The sequence below is a fragment of the Apteryx mantelli genome, chromosome 13 (genome assembly GCF_036417845.1).
Source record: "Apteryx mantelli isolate bAptMan1 chromosome 13, bAptMan1.hap1, whole genome shotgun sequence".
NCBI classification, from domain to species: domain Eukaryota; kingdom Metazoa; phylum Chordata; class Aves; order Apterygiformes; family Apterygidae; genus Apteryx; species Apteryx mantelli.
The window spans coordinates 10,237,859-10,257,208 of NC_089990.1; positions in this window are offsets into that span (position 1 = coordinate 10,237,859).

A 19,350-nucleotide genomic window follows, 5' to 3' on the forward strand; every position below is an offset into this window, starting at 1 on the left:
TAGTGTTTGTGGATAGTTGCATCAAAAAGTGCCCTCTTTATTTAAGAAAGAGTAAGTCTATCGATAACAGTTCAGTTTGAACTATGTTTGAGAGGCACAGCCAAATGAATGTAGTGAATATTGTTATTCCACTAAAAAAAGAAAGGTTCAAGAAGTAGATGGCATGTTTAACCAATAGTGGAGGCAAAGTGGTGAGAAACCCTTTACAAACCAAAACAGTTAAAAGCATGGAAATGAAGAGTTAAAGACAGAGTTTTACTTTGTCCATGCAGTATATGCATTACTTTATTAAGAACAAAGTATTTTTGCATATTACAAGATATTGTTGCTACCCTTGATTCAGATCAAGGTCTAAATCCTGAAATTGTTTGTTACTCTAAGCACATTAAGAGGCCCCACAGGAACTATTCACATGTGAAAAGAGCTAGGACCAGAGCCAAAGTTTTGCATACTGTGAAGGTCAAGCTTGCTTCCTTTCTAAAACTTGCACTTAGTAGGAAAACTCTCGGAAATATGGTTTCCATATAGTACATTGAGCTGATTCTTCTCTTTTTATTTTGTTGGGCAGGATGCTGTATGTGCTGTGGCTGTTTTAGAGCAATTTGTGTACTAGCAGGTCCTTTTTTGGTACTGGTTGTCTAGCAGGCAGCTGCCTTACAGAACAGGGGAACTGTCCCCGTCTTTCCCTGATTGCAGTTACGGTTTCCCTTCACACAGACGCTGATTTTTATAAACTTTGCAAAACTTAAGGATAAAAGTCTCGTAGATACTATATACAAACGCCGGCTTTATAGTTGTTGTGGAGTAATCTGATAACAAAAATGCACTGCCTGTAGAACGAATTCTCAGCATTTTTGCACAAGTCACACAAAATACATTGCTTGAGTAGCCTAACTTCGGTCACTCAGATAAGCTGAGGAGAGGCTATTGTAGGTAGTCTCCAAGAAAGATTGTAATTCACTTTTATGTCATTATGAAAGAAAATAAGAGACAGAAGCCTTCTCTTGACTACTTTGAACGGGCTATATGCGGAGACTGGTATAGGGAACAAAAAGGAGCTACTCTAATAAGACTGACAGATAAGGTTGCAGGTTTTTCTCTGCTGAAGACTGCACAGAGGTTCTCTTTGTTTCTTTTTTCCTGTCAGAGCAATGGGAGAACTCAGAAAACAAATTGTAACGACATTATACTACATATTTTACTGGCATTTTGCCTCAATCTCAAGTAGAACTTTATTTTTTTTCCATAGATTTCTTTGAACAATAGTTTTTTTCTCTTCATTTTGCCTCATCCACATTTACTGGAAATATAAAACAAATACTACTTGCAATCTTTGAGCACTACCACCATTTTTACTTTTCAATAACGTTTCTGCTTTTCAATAAGAGAAATTCCCTGGTCTTACCTTTTGTAGGCCAATGTTTATCTAGGTTGTGCCATGCTTTATGAATGCCAATTGGATACTGTATATGGACTTATTATTGAATGCGAATAGTGGTTCTCTTAGAATCCCACCTTTTGCAGTGATCTGTAATTTAAAAAGGCTGAATAACTTTTCTAAATCCTTTGTAGAAACACTGTTTTTGCCATTAAGAAACTGACATAACTTTTAGGTCAAATCACTTTTTCTACCCCAAGTCATAAATATCTAAAATGCAAGTTATCTGAAACCTTAACTTTGGAAAGAGTTACAAAACTCTCTGCTACAAAATGTTCTGCCGGAATTATGGTCCCAAGTCTCATGTTTTTACACCAGTAAAAATACTGCTGTCCATTATTATATAAATATGGTATGAATTAGAAGTGGCAGACAGATAGAAGACTACCTCTAAAAATCTGGATGAACAACTATCACATGACTATATGGTAACTGTTCCCTTCAGTCCAAGAGTGGAGACATTATACATCTATTGATAGTATATAGGAAGTTTAGACTGTTGTATTTTTAGCAGGGCTGTGATTTATAGAAGAGACATTTTGGGGGGAGAGCCAGGCATGTCAATGGTATTTATCATCTTGCCGGGCTATTGCCAGAATGATGTTAATAAGGAATTTTAAAAGTCCAGTACCTAACAGCAGGAGGTAGAACATATTAACTTTATTATCTTAGTTGTCAAGTGACAGTGGTTTGTAAATGTCATGAATTATGTATAAAATACCTTAATTTTTAGACTGAATGTTTTGAGAGTTCGTGTATACTTATTGAAAGCGCGTGTTTTTAGAATGGGTATGCAAAACAAGATTCAAAATGGGGCTTAGTGCGCAAACAGTGAAGTCTGTGGACAGAATTCCCTGCTTGGTTACATGAGGATAGGTCAGGAACTACAACACTGATGGCAATGCAGGTGCTATCTTGAGATGACTTTAATAAGAGGAAAGTCAGACTGAGTCTTTAACTTAGTAATTCATGAATACCTTGTATATAATAAATATTTGTCATCTGTCCTTGATAACAGAAATTTACTTCAATATAAAAAACTGCTGAAACCATTCATTAAAATTAATTTTGTAAACTTAACAAGTGTTATAATGTGCTGTTCTCTGCATCTTTAAGGGTGTTTGGGGATTTATGACTTGTAAAACAGAAACTAAGAAAACTGAAATATATTGTGTCTTTTGCTGTACTTTACAGCACAGCTTGTGTTTAAGAAGCAGTCTAGACATGCAAAAATGCTAGAATAAACAATACTTTTTTCATTATTTTAAATTAGCTTGTACTGGAAAGCCGTAAATTTCAGAGTGATGCACACTAACAGGATTGGATATTTATTCAAGTATTCAAAACAAAATATACTTTAGGAGAAGGCTATTCTGTTACATGCTATTATAAGTATAAGGTCCCTTCACAGTTAATGCAATTATAAGTGGTTTCCTGTAAAAGAAAAAACTTACTTGATTTCTGTATAATGTCAGCATATTTTACTTAGGATTATGAAAAGTCACATACATTTTTTATCTTACTTTAGGGACTTGTTTAACCATTTTAACATATAAACATTATTAAATACTGTTTAATATTCATTATAGGGCTTCAAATATTGTTTGCTCTTAAACAAATATTTATTCTTTTTTCAGCTGAGTTGTGTGAGCAATTAAAGAATAATCAATTGGAGTCATCACCGAGCTTTTGAATTTATCAACATGAGTACAGAAATGAGTTGTTTATTCTGGAGTACAGTGATGGAAGTAGTCACACTAAGGTAACATAGATTTTCTCTCTGTGGCTATGTAGGGCAATAGTAAAACAGATAGATACCTATCCTGATAATTGTTTCTTTGTTTTAGAAAAACAATTCTATGACACAACAACTATATGTAAAGATACACAGTTTTAGGATGCTGCTGAGAGAGGCACTCCAAATTTCATACATAAACCAAAGATTTCAGATGAACTTTTGAGATGGTATCCTTGATTCAGCTATATGTCACATCAATTATAAATTATTAATTAATTATCCTTAGCTGTCAACACAAATTAAGATGTTGCAAAAAAGGCCCACCATCATAACAAGGGAGTTTTGTAAGATCCTAAAGGAGTAGTTTCCCAGAGTGTTTAAAACAGAAAACTGGTCGTTCTTGTTTGACGAGTAATGGGATTAGTGCAGCTCCTTCTTTTGCTCCTTCTAGAGATCATAGTGCCCTTTTTCAATGGAGCTGGAGAACATGTGTTCGGTAAATCAGATATTAATCTGGATCTTGGAGGACTGATCTTCCTTTTCCACTAGGGTACTCTCTCTTTGACCTGATCTTTGGCAAGTCACTTAATTTCTGTGCCTGTCAGATCCTTATTAAATAAGAAAAGTAATACTTCACTAACAGAGATATTTTGAATATCTCCAAATACTACTGCAATAGAAATTATAAATTTGATATAGCTCAGATTTTTCACATTTAAAAATCTCATTGATTTCATGAGTATCCTATATGCCTGAGTATGCTGGATTTATTTGTATTGTCCTGCTGAGATAGCAAAGGCCTGTTAAAATAGAGTGCTTTTTAAACCTTCATCAGACTTAGATTTCTTGATTTATTAAGTGTATTATATTATACAAAAGGGAAGAACATTGCTCTTTAGTAATAGGTTTGGGGTTTTTTTAGTTATCCTTTTTGGCATCCCTTTATGGTATTAGTGGCTGTATAATATTGAGGAAATTTCCTTTCCAGAAATTAAATTTCTAAAGTTTCCTTGAAGTATATATATTCAGGAGACTCAGGACCTCATCTAAAACGCATTAAAATTGGAATCTGCACTGAGCTCAGAGCGCACTGGACTGCATCGTTTTTTTTGTTTTGCTGACTGAAATTAGCATGTATGGAATACCGAGAATTACAAGAGTAGGCTATATTCTTCTCTTCAGAAAGAAAAATGAAAGGAAATGAATCAGACAACAGGTGTATTACACTGTAGTATATCCATAAACTTCACACTATTGCATATTTATACTTAGTTTTCTGCAGGTGTATATCCTTCTAACAACCCAGTAGACTGTGATAAGGCTGAAAGCTTTCAAGGAACCAAAATAGGCCAACTTTTTTTGAAGCTGCGTGATAGAACTACTGATACCAACTGATACACTGTTTCAATAGTTTTGACTCACTAGCTCGATTTTACAGGTAAAAAGAAGCTGATGCTTTGGAACTTCAGCACTTTGGTGCAAAAAACTCCCAAAACAGGATTACTCTTCTGGAAATCAAACAGTTAAGTTGTGCTTAAATGCTTTGCTAAGTAAATCCCAAATGACAAAGCACTTTTTGGAATCAGAAACTATAGCAGCTTCATCTGGTTTTCAAAAGGTACAATCTGTATTTGGTGACTAAGTTCCCAGTAGTTTCAGTAAGGCGCATTCAGACTATACCTAAGCAAAATCATTATTTGGCAATCATTATCACAAAAGAAGTCCAGTAACACCAGCAATATAAGATCTGCATAAAAGAATTGCCCTCCTCTCACATTAATATCCAGACAGAAGAATAAGAAGAAAGCAGACTCTTCCAATAAGCTGATGTGCTTAGAATCTTTGAGTAGTTAGAAGTAGTCTGTTAACAAGACAGCGATTTGAGGAAGCCTCATTGACAAAAGATTCCTGAAATTCTGATTTTTCTAAGTAAAATACAGGTGTGCAAACCATATTCCTTTGCTTTCTGGTTCATGATTTGCAGGAATGATATGCCTTGGCTTTTCATGCTCTATGATCTGAATCTCAGAAATGCTCTTTAATACCAGTTTTTAAAATAGGCCCTGGAAAAGAAACAGAGGTATTTGTGTCCATAGTCTCAAAATCCTTTGAAACTAACTCTGAAGCATTTACTTCCTCATGTGACAAGGACTAAAGGAATTGTTTTGCAAAGCAGAGTTTCCAGGACAGAACATTAACCTGGACCTAAATCAAAAACATTTATTCATGAAACGTTGTCATTATGAGATAGGACTTTCTGAATAAACAACTGCTTCAGGGTCACAATAATAATGGAGAATAGGTATGAATACTTCTAGCTGTGTACTACTACCAAGTGCTTACTAATTCCTATTCCAAAGATTGCTGTATTTCAATGGTGAGTGAAGCTGTTCATTTAAAAAATGCTTGGGATTGTTTCAGAAGGAAGAGTTATGCAGAAATGCGTGCCGCTGGGGTATAAACTCTTTTCCTTCAATTTAGGTGGTAACAAAATGTTTCTTACTAAATTCATCACAGGATTATATAATCTCCTAGACTTTTCAAAACAAGAGCACAGAGTGGTTTATTGACAAGAAAACTAAGGAGTCAGTGTGGACTAATGTGTCAGTCTTACTTGGTTTTTGGTTTGACCTCACAGGCCACTTCGGTCTATCATACCAATTTTGGCTACTGGGTATGGACACTAAACCCACTCGCTAAAAAGTATATTTGTCAGCCAAAAACTGAAATTTCATTTAGGCATTTTTTCATCAAATCTTAATATGTTGTTAATACTTCACTGAAATATCCACAAACAATAAAGTATGAGATCTATGCATGCAGAAAAATTCTACTCCAAAACCAGAATCATTATTGACTTATAGCAAATCTCTTTCGAACAGTAACTTCCTCTCATTTCTAGAATATTTTTATGATTAGTTAAAATGCATTTCTTCTCTATCGGATACAGTGAAAAACAGGATATAATAGAAGGTCTGAGCTCTCTTTGAGAGTTTGTGGCAAACTGGATGTAGGCCCTTGTTTATAAAGAACTGGCCGATGATATTTCCGAAAATGACCAAATGTGATACGCAATTATGACAAGGAAAAAATATTAATCTTTCTCTGTGCCAAAGGTTACCTATATATGGAACAAATACAATATTTGTGCTTAATAAACCTCACACTGTTAAAATGCTTGTCAAAATTGAAGATATTGAAGTAAAAGCTTTTTGAGATAGTGAAATAATACCAACTACTGATGTTTCAAGTATTAGAACTGGAAAGAAGACTCTAAAATGTTAATGCTAGTGAGAATGCAAATTACTATTACACACAATGAAGTGGTTGTAAGTTGATCATACTCTTACATTCTGTCTTACTGCACCACAAAGTGATGCAGTAAGTGGTGAATGATTTTTGATTTGGAGTTTCCCAATTATCCCATGAAGGATGCTCTGAATTTTTTGCAAATTAAGTGCCTTCAACATTATCAAGCTAGGGATACACTAGTACTATTCATTTTTAACATATGAATTTGTATGTGTATTGGCTTATCAGGATTTTCCATTAAATAGTGGGAAAAAAGGCTCCTCACATCTGAAACTATTTGCTGCAAAGTATCAATTTCCCCAACAGTGTATGTTCTATAATATTTTATCTCACTGCTTATAAAAATCAGTTTAATTGACTGAGAAACCAATGACTATTATTAAAAAAGTTATTTTAGACATGAAGAATTTAATCTAGTGAAGAATTTTGGGTGATTTTGTATGGCTAGTATCTGTAAGTAGCTGCATTTCCCACAGCAGAATCACTAGAGGGAGTCATAGGCAATGTTACTCCTTCAGGATCTCCAATAGCTTTGCAACTAAAAAATTAGAGTAACTTTTTTTTGCATAATATTTAGAAGAAAAAATACCAGATAATTTTCATCACTATAATTTAATTTCAGTGCCTAGTTACTGATTATTTGTGAAACTGTTTTACCCTCGCAAGGCACCCACAGCAAATCATGATCATGCTTAACAACCACAACAAACCAGCAAGATAAATGTCTCATGTAAAGCTTTAAATTAACATATTTATCAATTAGTCTTAAAAAGCACAGATGCAATGCTTAGAGTATACTCATAGGAACTTCAGAGCAAACAGCAAAAGAGAAGTCAAATATCAATAAAAACCATTTAAAATACATTAATCAGTGTGAGTTTTAGCAACATTTCTGCACCTTTGTATATTTCAACTCAGCATAGGCTTCCTTTGCTCTTGTGTTTAAAATCTAGACTTCAGTGCAATAGAAGAAAATGAGTTTTAGTTAAGTTTTCTGTAACATTATTGTTACTGCCAAAGAAAATGTTTGTTGGGAAAAAGAAGAATGGAATACTTGCTCTAAACCATTTCCATGTTGAAGCCTAGTTGCTAGTTCACAGAATTTCTTAAAACTGAAGAATTAGAAGAAACCCTCCCCCCAAATTTAAAGATTTTTTTTATCCTTATTCCTAGTTATTTGTGAATACAGTGAAATAATGTGCAGATCTATACAGTGATAGTTTGCAGGTGATGCATTTGATATGCAGTAAGACAATTGACAACAAATTCTTCTTTATTTTTTGAACACACGATTATTCTTTTTCATAACTAGTAGCTACCAATATAGCCTGGAGGTCTTAAATGTGCATTAATTCAGTGAAATTAGTGTGTACTCCATTCCAGAGTCCAATAATGAATATAATTTTATGAAGCAAACAACTTTGTACTTATAGCACTTAATAGTGGAGCACAAGTTTCTTTGAAAAGATGGATACTTATCCCACTATTTGAAAAGAATATGAGACAAAAAAATACAGATGACATTTTCTTAAATACTTAAATGGCTTAGGTGTACTCTTTAAAATATGTATAATTAGCTGTACAACTGCCATTTATGGCTGTGATGTCTTTTACAGACATAGTCATGGTAGTAAAAGCTCTAGCAAGTGATCTGGTGCAAAGATGATTTATATAAGTATGATTTCACCCTTCTGAAGTCTTATAACTATTTTTAAACTGTCATAAATATATATTAATCAAAAATTGGGGGGGGTTGTCATTTTAACTGTATCAGTATAAACTGAAAAATTAAACATGGGCTTATACTAAGTTTCATGAATTTTCTCTGAAAATTATCCATAAAATGAAAACAGGACCACAGCGTACTAGGATAAATCATCAGTGATGTTCAAAATTATTTCACAAAAAAATTAAAAATCAAGTGACTGACAAAGTCTGTGCTAGAACCTCTCTTTCTTGACTCCTGTATTTGCGTTCAGTGGATTAGATAAGAGTTTTAGGTTTTAATCCCATACATGATACAAGTCCAATGGCTCTTTGCACATTTAAAATATCCATTCCTACTGAATATACCTCTGAAAACAGTTTGCTCGTAATTTGCATTATTTGCTGCTAAATTTTTGCTAATATTCTTAGCTGTGTTATTTGGAAACATTACAATGTCTTTAAATATACTTGATGAAATGGATTTAGGAATGAGCGGATTTTCAAGACCATGTCTTTCAGGTTAAATATTACAAATAGTGTCATTAACATTTTTAAAGGCATTTCGATTCTTCTTGTACAGAGTAAATTCATGAACCAAAATAATCCCTAGTGTGATACTGCAGCGTTTAATTAATCTAAGTGTAAGTGGCCCAGAATACTTAGCATTTGCTATATGTTTGTTTATGATGTTGGCTATATGATGGATCATAATTTGATCCAAAAATATCCAACAGTATATATCAAATAATAAATATATTATAATGGATCATAATTTGAGAGGAAGAATAATTTAGTTGGCCAAAGAGGCATGAGGTAGGCTCTGTTTCCAGCCCAGTGATGGATCTTGGGCACAACCTTGAAAAATTGCCTCTGCTTTCCTTTCCAAATTTTATCTGTATGAATAAAAGTTGAAAATAATAAATAAATATTTATCATCATTGCATTACTATCATCATCATCATCATTATATACAGAACTCAACAAGACAACCTCTACTTACTCCAGGTAGCTGGGATCTCTAAGTATTACTCTAATTACTGAGAGCACCTATGTTTAAGTTGCTTAACCTCTGATATCATAAAACATCTTGTAGCTTTTTTGGCAGGGAAAAGTTTTGACATTTGTATTCTGAAGAATACAAATATGCATTTTGTAGAGAAGACAGCTATTGAAAAAATCACTTTTTCATGGGTTTCATAGGTTTCTTTATATTTCTTAAGGAAATTTAAACTCAAGATAAGAAAAACTAGAGAAAAAAGCTCTTTCTTCTTAAATAAAATCTTATTAAATCAAAAAATGACTTAAATTGCTGTAACTATGCAAAGAAGGAACTCAGACATGCCCACAAGTTTTTGAAGTTTAAGAAGATAATCCATCAACTGACCTTAAGTAACAGACTAAGTCAGTGCCCTCAGCCCAGGCAAAGCCTGGTAAACTACATTCACTTAAACTTTGTAACACATTCCCATCCTGCATTTACAATGGTTTAACCACACAGGTGGCAGTTGCCATGGTTAAGCTGATACTATGTCTTAATGTGTTGCTGTTACAGTCACTTGTGTGCCTGAATCCCTGCTTATGGCAATATATTTCTGCTCATGAAATTCCCTGCACAGACAAGACCAGCTTTTGCTTTTATCATTATTTCAGTCACTTTAGTGTAGATCCAATTACACAGGTATAAAAGTGTTTCTACTGGCATACCCTGGCATCAGTACAACAGCAGTTAAACAGATAACACTAGAATTGGGATAGATGTGTGAATAACAACAGTTGATCAACAGCTATGCTGATAAAATTTAAATGAGATCAAGGCTAAGTCTTACCCTACTCTGATAATGGGAATGTCTGTTATGTGTCAGACTTACTGGATGTGAGAAGAGAGTAAGACCAGAAGCTGATCTCAGTAAAACCTCCCTGAAGTTCACGTGGGCTATCCTTTAACACAAGTCAGAGATATCCAGGTTTTTAGGTACACTGTGGACAGTTGTGTCCTAATCCAAAATCACAGAGGAGTGGCAGCAATAAATGTCAGACTTATGATTAACTCTTAAGCGTGTACATTATGGCATTGTCTTTAATTATATCACCACAATTTCCCATTAGCTCTGTGACTCTTTCAGTGCATGAAACAGCAAAACAGACTGTAGATCTCTTTACAGAATGCAATTTTCTCCTGACCACAGCCATGGGTCAACACATTAAAAAGCAAAGGTGAAGTATTGTAGTCTTTATCTATTTCTGTTTCTACTCATTTGCTTGCAACACGTTGTAAGTGAAGAGCAGAGGCTATGATCTGTATTAGACCTGGACTAAGAGTGTTTTGCATTGCTCTATGGAGGAAAAAAGTCCAACCTGTAATGTGTACTGCCATGTTATTCAGGGCATAATCTAGCCATAGTTATACAAAATGGTTTATCTGAACTGAAAATAAAATATGCGTTGTTGTTGATATGTCTGCCAAATTTAAAGCATGATATAAACTAAAGTTGACAGTATAAGCCACTCAAACAAGGCTTCAGGGATTCCAGAATGTACCTTAATATTTATTTTTCATATTCGATTGCAGGTTATGCACAGGTAAGTGTAGTGCTACCCTGAGGGTTTTAAATGTAACGTAGTCAACCATGATAATACCTTCAGTATCTCAGAAGACAGTTCTCACAGTGACTAATATGAAATGAAAGCAAAGCTGAGTGTTTTTCAGACTAGCATTAAGTTGCCTCTAGAGTTATTTTAGTAGATTTCTGAAATGTTTTCAGTATTTGCCTACTAATAGGAGAAAAACAAGCATTTGCCCATTTATGTCACTGTATGTTCCAGCAGTCAAAAAACCCTAACATTAACTTGTTTTTATAACCCTGTAATACACAAGAAATTGCTATCCTCTGGTCTATCCAGTACTTCCTGCAGTAATTCAGACTGGTATTTACCAGTCCTCTGATGAAAAATGAATAACTAACCACTGACACATATACACATCATAGTGAAAAAAACGAATTAGCCAGAATTAGTCTTCTTTAGGTTGCTCCCATCCATTTTAACCTATCTCTTGGTGGTGAAACATGTAGGAGCTAGTCATACAAATACCATGTGCTTATAGGTATTTTTCTTAGCCTTAATCATTTAAAAATAAAAATGTAGTATCATACTACATTTAAAGGTGTTTATACGTATTACACAGATGTGCATAAACAGAGTTGTGCCCCACAAGAAAATAGTTTTCAGATCAGACTCACCAGGATGCTGTACCTACTTTATGTTGCTCAACTGATACAAACCGATCTATGTCTGGCTTAACAGTGAGCAAATTTCAAGCAGCTTTATATTGTTAGGATAGCACAGATCACCAAAAAGTACTACTGAACTTAATTTTATCTCTGATAAAAAAAAAAGGTAAAGGGTAAAGTTAAGCCTAGGCTTCCTACGCAGTCTTTTGCTAGGAGTTACACTTGCAGAATGGGATCAACAAAAATTAGCATGCTAAGTGAAGAAACACTGAACATAAGGCTGTATCTTGAATTTCTGTCCCTCTTCGAGGCTTAGTGTCACTATGAGATTTTTCCTAGTTTTTGTATTTGTAGTGTGGAAACCTCTCCTGAAATACCCAGTTTGAGAACTAAGGCATATCCAAGACAGGAATGGTGATGCCCTCTTGCCCTTTTGCTGTAAGCAGCGCTGTTGTAGAGCACCCTCACAGGGTACAGGAGACCAGGTTGTGTTCTGACCTCTCTATGAAGGGAATTCAAACATACATCTACCTCCTGGTCTATAGGCTTTTCTGAAAACACTCCAGAACATGCATCGACCAGAGAGAGAAGAAAAGAAAGTACAGAGTTTAATTAGCACACTTAACAAATGACTGCTTAATTCCATGTACATGAATAATTTACTGGAGCAAGGACTGCCATGCAGGATTACTGCTTCTCATGTGAGTACACCGACTAGTGGGGTAGACTAGTCCTTTTTTGTGTGGAATCAGAGCCATTATGTGTGCTTAGAGGAGGCTGTTACATTGTCACTTCAACTCAAGTTCTGTCTCACTTGTTTCATCAATAATATTTGCAAAGGAAACCACATTCTGCTGGAAAATGTGGTATAACATAATTCTGATATGATGATTGTGATTATGATTTCTGCATTGTGCTTGTCTTCTAGGCTGTGAGATTTTTATCACAATTCAATGTTAGGTGAGTGGAGGCCCTGTCTTGATGTAGTGGGGATATTGCACTGTGCACTTCCTTTTCCCTTACTATCATCATGGTTGAATCAATTAATTAATGTTTTTTTGTTATTGAAGTGTATCAAATACAGATCTTAACTTAGGACTAAGTAACAAAGTTTTCGTACTGATTTTCATTGTAGTACATCCTCCTAAGTAAAATTTTTGAAAGAAAAAAAAGATTCATAAATCAAAGTATTTTTTAAGTGGTGCCTCCAAAATTTGAAAAGGAAAAGTTTACTGGAGTGTTTCAAGCCTATTGCATTTTTGAATTCATTGGTTAAAAAAAACCCTCAAATTTTACTCTTAGGTTTCTTGCTTTCTAAAAGCAGAATGCATGCATGCGTAAAGCAAGAATTAGTGCTGAAGGTTTTTGTGGATTATAAAGTTATTCACATCAAGGGACTTTGGTGACATTGCACTAAACTGAAAAAACAGAGCTAAAGTGGTTTGCTCTGTCACCAGGGCCCCTGTAGTGTACTTACGACCTTTTTCATAGTATAGTACTCACATTTTTAATTTATGTTACACAAGAAGAAAATTAAAATCTTACTTCCTTCACTTTTTTCTCTACCCCATGCTTCTTTGTCTTCTTGGATACCAACTACCCATGGTATTTCTTTCTATTTTCTTAAAACTATTTGCAAGAATAAGATTAATATGTGTTATCTCTTCATTTGAGCCTATGTTGTTTTGTAAACCGCCACCAGGGTTTAAATTCCATCCCTCTGTATGTGAGGTTATTGAAGTGTTATTGACACTATTTGGAGTTTATGACTTCCTTCTAGTCTTTGAATGTTGTTAATGAGAACTTTGATTTCGTTGATCTTCTGTCTGTTAGTTTGAAGAACTGCAAAGTATTAGGTAGGCTCTTACAGAAGTGATGAAGAAAAATGAGCTGCTTCTATTTTTTATTTTTACATCTTTTTAGACCTCAAATTATTCCAGTTTATCCCTTAATCATCTCCACCTTTAACAATGTTCTGTTTTCCTGTCTCAGCCTGTAATTTTACTACTGATAAGTATGATGCCATTAACCTAGCCCTACTTACTTCACCTTCATCTGGCAGACCATAGACTTATCTGTGCAGACCAGTGCAGCAGAGTGCAGAGATCCCTGAAGCGGTATGGCTTCATAAAAACAATTTGCAGCTGGGCAGATTAGCTCTGCCTTTCAAACTGGGCTAATAAGATTATATTTAGCCACACTGACATGATTATATTGTTTCTATGCTTTATGCCTGCATTTCTGCACACTGCTGCATTATGGCATACAAACCTGTCTATTTGGTGACCTCTGCATTGCCTTAGTTTTCTAGGCTGTGAGAACTCCTTTACCGCATTCCAGTGTTAAATTTATAGTGACCGTGTTTTGTGACAGTGGGAATGCTCTGCTCCAGCACAAATCCTTTCGCACCCTCTGCCCCTGGCATCATGGCTGAATCAAGCCTTGCACTGTTTCCCCTTTATGTTTTATTAAAGTTACTGGAGATGTTCTTTTTACACTGTGAGAATGGCAATGAAATCTAGCCTGCCAGAGAGTGATGAAACCAAATGCTTACCAGAATAAAAAGCATATTTGCTAGAGTTGCAAACCTCAGTGTGGAGTAGTAAATCATGATTCTTATCCCATGTCCTCAGTAGTCAATCCCTATCGTATGTTGACTGCATGGACCAGTGACAAATGTCTGCAAATAAACATCGTAATATGGCACTCTTCTACTCTGTACCAGCCCCCAAAATGCATGACCGCTTTGGCTATTGGAAACTACAGTGCTTTTCACAGAATTAATCTCCTCTATTTCATGAGAGAGATATAAGGCACTAACTGATTTGAAAACAGAGTGAGTTTCTTTTAGAATGTGGCCACTCACTAAGCAGGCTTTCCACAGGGCACAGCAGCAAAAGAAGACAGTCGCTTAAACAGAAGGAAGCTTGCTAGTGCCTGCCATGCTGATGTTTCTAGAAAAGAAGAAAAAAAACCCCTAACACTTCATTGCATGTTGAAAAGAAAGTGTAAGCACTCTGTTTAGAAAGCTTTAAAGCATAATTGAAATTCAACATGCAGATTTCTATATTATCACAATGCTGTGTGCACTAGATCATTTGCTGAGCAGCCAGCATTTTAAACAACACATTGCAAGAACTTTGTGCTGGTACAATAACAATGTAGAAAAATTAGGATGACAGCAGTAGTATGCTCAGACATATAAACATTCTTCAGCTGAAATGGGAGCTACAGTGCAGTGCTAGCCTATGTATTAGGAGAATGAAACATTTCTGGCTCCATGTGCAGATGGAGCACAGATCACTAGTATCCTGACAAGCTGAACTCACAGAGTTAAGCTACATATGTACTGGCAGGTAAGCTCACTGATCTTTTTAACCCAATGAACATCTGATGTGATGTGAGATTCACTAAATTGTATATTGCAAATCAAGGTCAGAATGAAAGGTGACTCAGTATTTTGTAACATTCTCCCTGCTTCACTGCCTGAAAACAATCATGAATTCTAGGGTACTTTTTCCTGAATTAATCTGATCTCAATTTGAAAATGTATTGGACCAAGCTAAGTGTATCTAAACACAAATCTGCAAAAAGTGGCAGGAAAAGCTTTGAAAAGTCATTTTATATTTTCCTTACATTACTACAGTGCTGCTGCTGCTGTGTACAAAGGCCAATGTCTCTGTATGGAATTAGGTCATGATGTTCACTGCTAAGAAGACCAGGAGGTTAAACCAGCACTGTAATATTCTAGGCTAACCCTTCCTTTTGCTCACCGCACTCACAGCAATGAATGGCAGTGGTATGAGAATGTGTGTGACTGGTGTCTCCTCTTTGCTTTGGGAGATGGATGACACGAGCAGAGCAGTCCAAAGCCACAGTGCACAGGAGAATCTGATCCATTGTGCAAAGTGTTAGCTGTGCCAAATCATAATATTGGCAAAATGATCAGACCTTTAACCTAAAAATGTGTTTCTGATTGTTAAATGTATGCGTTACATACACAATACAGAACAACATTTATTGAGATCATAAAGTATGTTTAGGTTTTGTTCTCAGAATAAGTCATATTAAAGAAAAGTATGTACAGAGAAACAGTGTGTGAAAAAGGATATTTAAGCACATGGACATGTATTTACACTCATTGAGGTTTTTACCATTCATGACGTACTACAAGATTTGCTGTCGCTATTGGGACTCAATGAAATGCCTGTTCTCCAAATCAGTCTCCTGTTTATCTACTAAATCTTTTTATTTCATCCAATCTAAAGAACTATTTACAAGTGAAAAATATAACCTATACATTGAAAGGAGGAATACATTAGCTCTTTAATAAGGATGTAAAAGAAAATGTGATCTTGGATTATAGCTGTATTTGTCTATAACTGTAGATCATTTGCAAGGCAGACAGTGAAAATAAAAGATTCCCTGGCAACCCTCCCCCCTTCAAATGTCTGCTCAAGCAGAAAAAAACAACCTCCCTGCATACATATTCCAATAAGCCACTGTGGGGCAGTAACAACAAAAACATTCCTTAGCAAAACAAGGGTTTTGAACAGCTGGGTTGTGTTTTCTGAGTAAATGATACAAAGAAATAGTTCTTGGAAGAAAACTTGAACATTAGGATTTCCATTCTTCTATTATAAAATGTTACTAGGCTTTTTGGGAAACATTTTATACATATGCTTAGCTTCAAGTCCTTCAGAAGAGATGCTTGTATACAGTTTTTTTGAGGCTACGTTACTCATTTTTACAGCGGTGAATGGAGGTCAAACATGAGATATGCAAGACTGTGTTTAGGACTCTGTCTGGATTTTCTATGTGTGCATAAACTCTATCTGAGGGCTAAGTAAATAAGTTCTTTTCAAGTGATTATTCTCTGTGCAGGAATTTTTCCTTGTAGAGTATAGAAACCTCAGAAGATTAGACATTTTTGTGCAGTCTTTATCCCTCTCAGGGCAAAATCTTAGTGAACAGAAATTATTACAAAAAATATTATTTATCTTAAGAATAAAAGAATATATTTTTTGTAGTTTTCGGTCTAACTTAGAACCTAAATTACTGGGCCTGGTTTGGATCCAACGCTTCAGATCCATAGATTCAAAATTGGATTAATAGTTTTGTCTTCCTTTCTTTTCTCCCAAACATTCTGCAGTTTTAATAATGACAATTATTGTTGTTTCTTTTTACATAGTACCAAGGGGGGGGATGCCTGTTTAAATATCTACAGTTACAATCTGAATTTTGTCTAAATACAAAACTTCATGTAACATTCATTCTAGATAGACGTTGCCCTTTAGTCAAACAGAAATTTCTATCAGATGATTAGGGCATGCTGAAATATACAGTTTGTAAAAAGAAGTATCATGCTTCTATTGAAGTATTAGAAAAAGAGGATAAAGAAATACAGAGAGTTAAATTACAGCTGTGGCTCTTCAGTTACTCTTTGAAGATCATTTTAATTTCCATTTTGATCTTAAAACTTACTCATAGGTAATTAACATTAGGGGCTCCTTAACAGATGCGACTTACCACCTTGTCTCTTTGGGCAGCCTTTTCTTGTCTTGACTTTTCCAGGTATATTCCAGACCAAAAGTAATTTAAAAAAAGAACATGGTTTGGCTTGCAGACAGCAATCTTAAAAAGCAGAAAGTTGTTACTAATACGTGAAAATTCTTTATTTTTATATTCATTTTTAAATATTTCATTTACTAGAGCTGTAAGTTTTCAGATCTATAATATCACTCCATTTTTACAAAGATGAGGCAATTAATTTCATGCAAGTAGCATCAGGAGCATTATTCCACATTCTTCTCTTCATATATCCCAGCTAATGAATCCTACAGCTGATGCTACTGGTACTTCAGGATATGAAAGACGATGCTGTCATCTCATATGCAAACTGGGGATCTCTCAGTGATGTTCCCTGGGCTTCTGATATTCCTGATTCTCATAGATAACTTTGTCACTATGGTTTTCTTCATTTTGTTTTACTTTTTTATCAAATACAAATATTATGAAAAAGTATGAAAAACGTATTTGGCAGTTACATTTATTTAAAGATATCTGAGGGACTAGGCAGCCAGCTGAACTACAGAAAGAACAGTAGGTTCTCATTACTAAGCTTACATGGCTGCATTAAGCCTCCTCCTCAAATTTTAGCATTTCCCCTCAGTTCTTTAAGAGAATTGCAGTGATATTCTTGTTTTTTCTTCAAGTGGAAAATGTTGTGAAGATTAGATCCAACATTTTTGCCTCACAGGAAAAAGGAAGCAACCAAAAATATGTTAGTAATACTTTTGGCTTATTTACCCTGCAGAACCAAGACAGCCAAGGGAAGAGATTGTATTTAACTGGTATATTAGCAGAAGAATTAGATAAGCAGATTCCAACAGCAGAACATTTAGTTTGAGGTATGTGGAAATAGTAACTGTAGTTGCATTTTTAGCTGAGCTTCATGAGACATCTCAGCTGTGTTCATATTAGAGACAACAAAGCATGAGGCATACCAAAAGAGCTCAGCATGATTTTCACATTCCAAGATAAGTTCAAAGAGCTGCCAGCTATAAAAACAATCTTTCTGCCTGTACAATACCTAACAATTTGTGCATATAGTAGCATGGTTACATTACAAAAGGGAGATTCAAGCTGTAAGCAGACACTTGGAAATAAGGAAATTAGTCAATCATAAGTCCATCAGATGAAAAATATGAGACAATAATAGTAGAGCCTACAGTAATTTGATTTACATGCTATTATTTTTAATAGATCTTTGTATTTTATTGCTTTTACTTTAAACAGATCTTTGTATTGAAGAACCTTGCTAAACTCTGGGGCAGCCTTTTCTGTGACAGGCAGTTGTACAACATCCCATGGCCATTGTCAATCAATCAAAAAACATATTTTAGAGCCAAAAGTGCTACAAAATTAAAAGAATACATTTTGGGTTATTTTAATTTGAGATCTCAGAATTCACTTTTTCAATCTTTTCTCTCCAAACATAAAGGTACTTACTCAAAAACAAACTCTCAAATGTTCACGTAACTAACTGCTCTTGATTTAAGAGGAAAAAGAGGGAAGAAATTTGAAAAGCATATTTTCCTTAGAAAAACTAAACACATTAAATCACCACCTCAGCTGAGTTCCTGCACCTTGGGCTGCTTTATAGTCCCTGGGTTGCAAGTCATGCTTCATAATTTGAGCCAACCAGTGTCTTCAGCTTCTGCATGCCTTTCCTCTGCTTCCTCACCTATTTTTTAATAAGTATCCAGATGTCTTGTGCCCTGTTGCCTTTCAGTTAACGTGCTTGTCTTCCCTCTATCAAAATCTAGCAATTCAAATTTTTACAATGTTCAACCAAAAATATTTACCTTTTTACCACTCTTCAGTGGGAGGCTACCCTGTTGCTTTCTGTATACTACCATTTTCAGTACGTGATGGTGCTGTGTAAAGTTATAAATAACTTCAGCACTTAGAAGTGCTGTAGAATGGGTACAGTTCTCATTATTAATCCTGTTGTTCTGGTTTTCAAGTAAAATTAGGTTAACTTATGATCTTAATCAGGTCTGATCAGGATTCTGCTATCATTTTTTACTGCATAGGTATCTTAGATTCTCAGAGTCCAAATTACCTTATCATTTATTTGGACTTCTCTTTGTTTAACTCCTGTTTGGATCTAACTGTAAGCCTAAGCTGGCTGGACTGTGGTAGTGAAAGATGTTAGAGTGTAGATTCCAGGTTATTAGGAGCTGCAATCTGTCATTTTGTAGCGAGGACTCAGGTTAAATCACCTGAGTGCTGATGTTTTTTCAGTGTCTCTTGCAATTATCCCTTGTGCAATACTGGTATTTTTTTTGTTTTGTGTTTTTTAGCGAGCCAGGAACATGATTTTGAACAAGACTGGGGGAATTTTAAAATAACCCAGATAT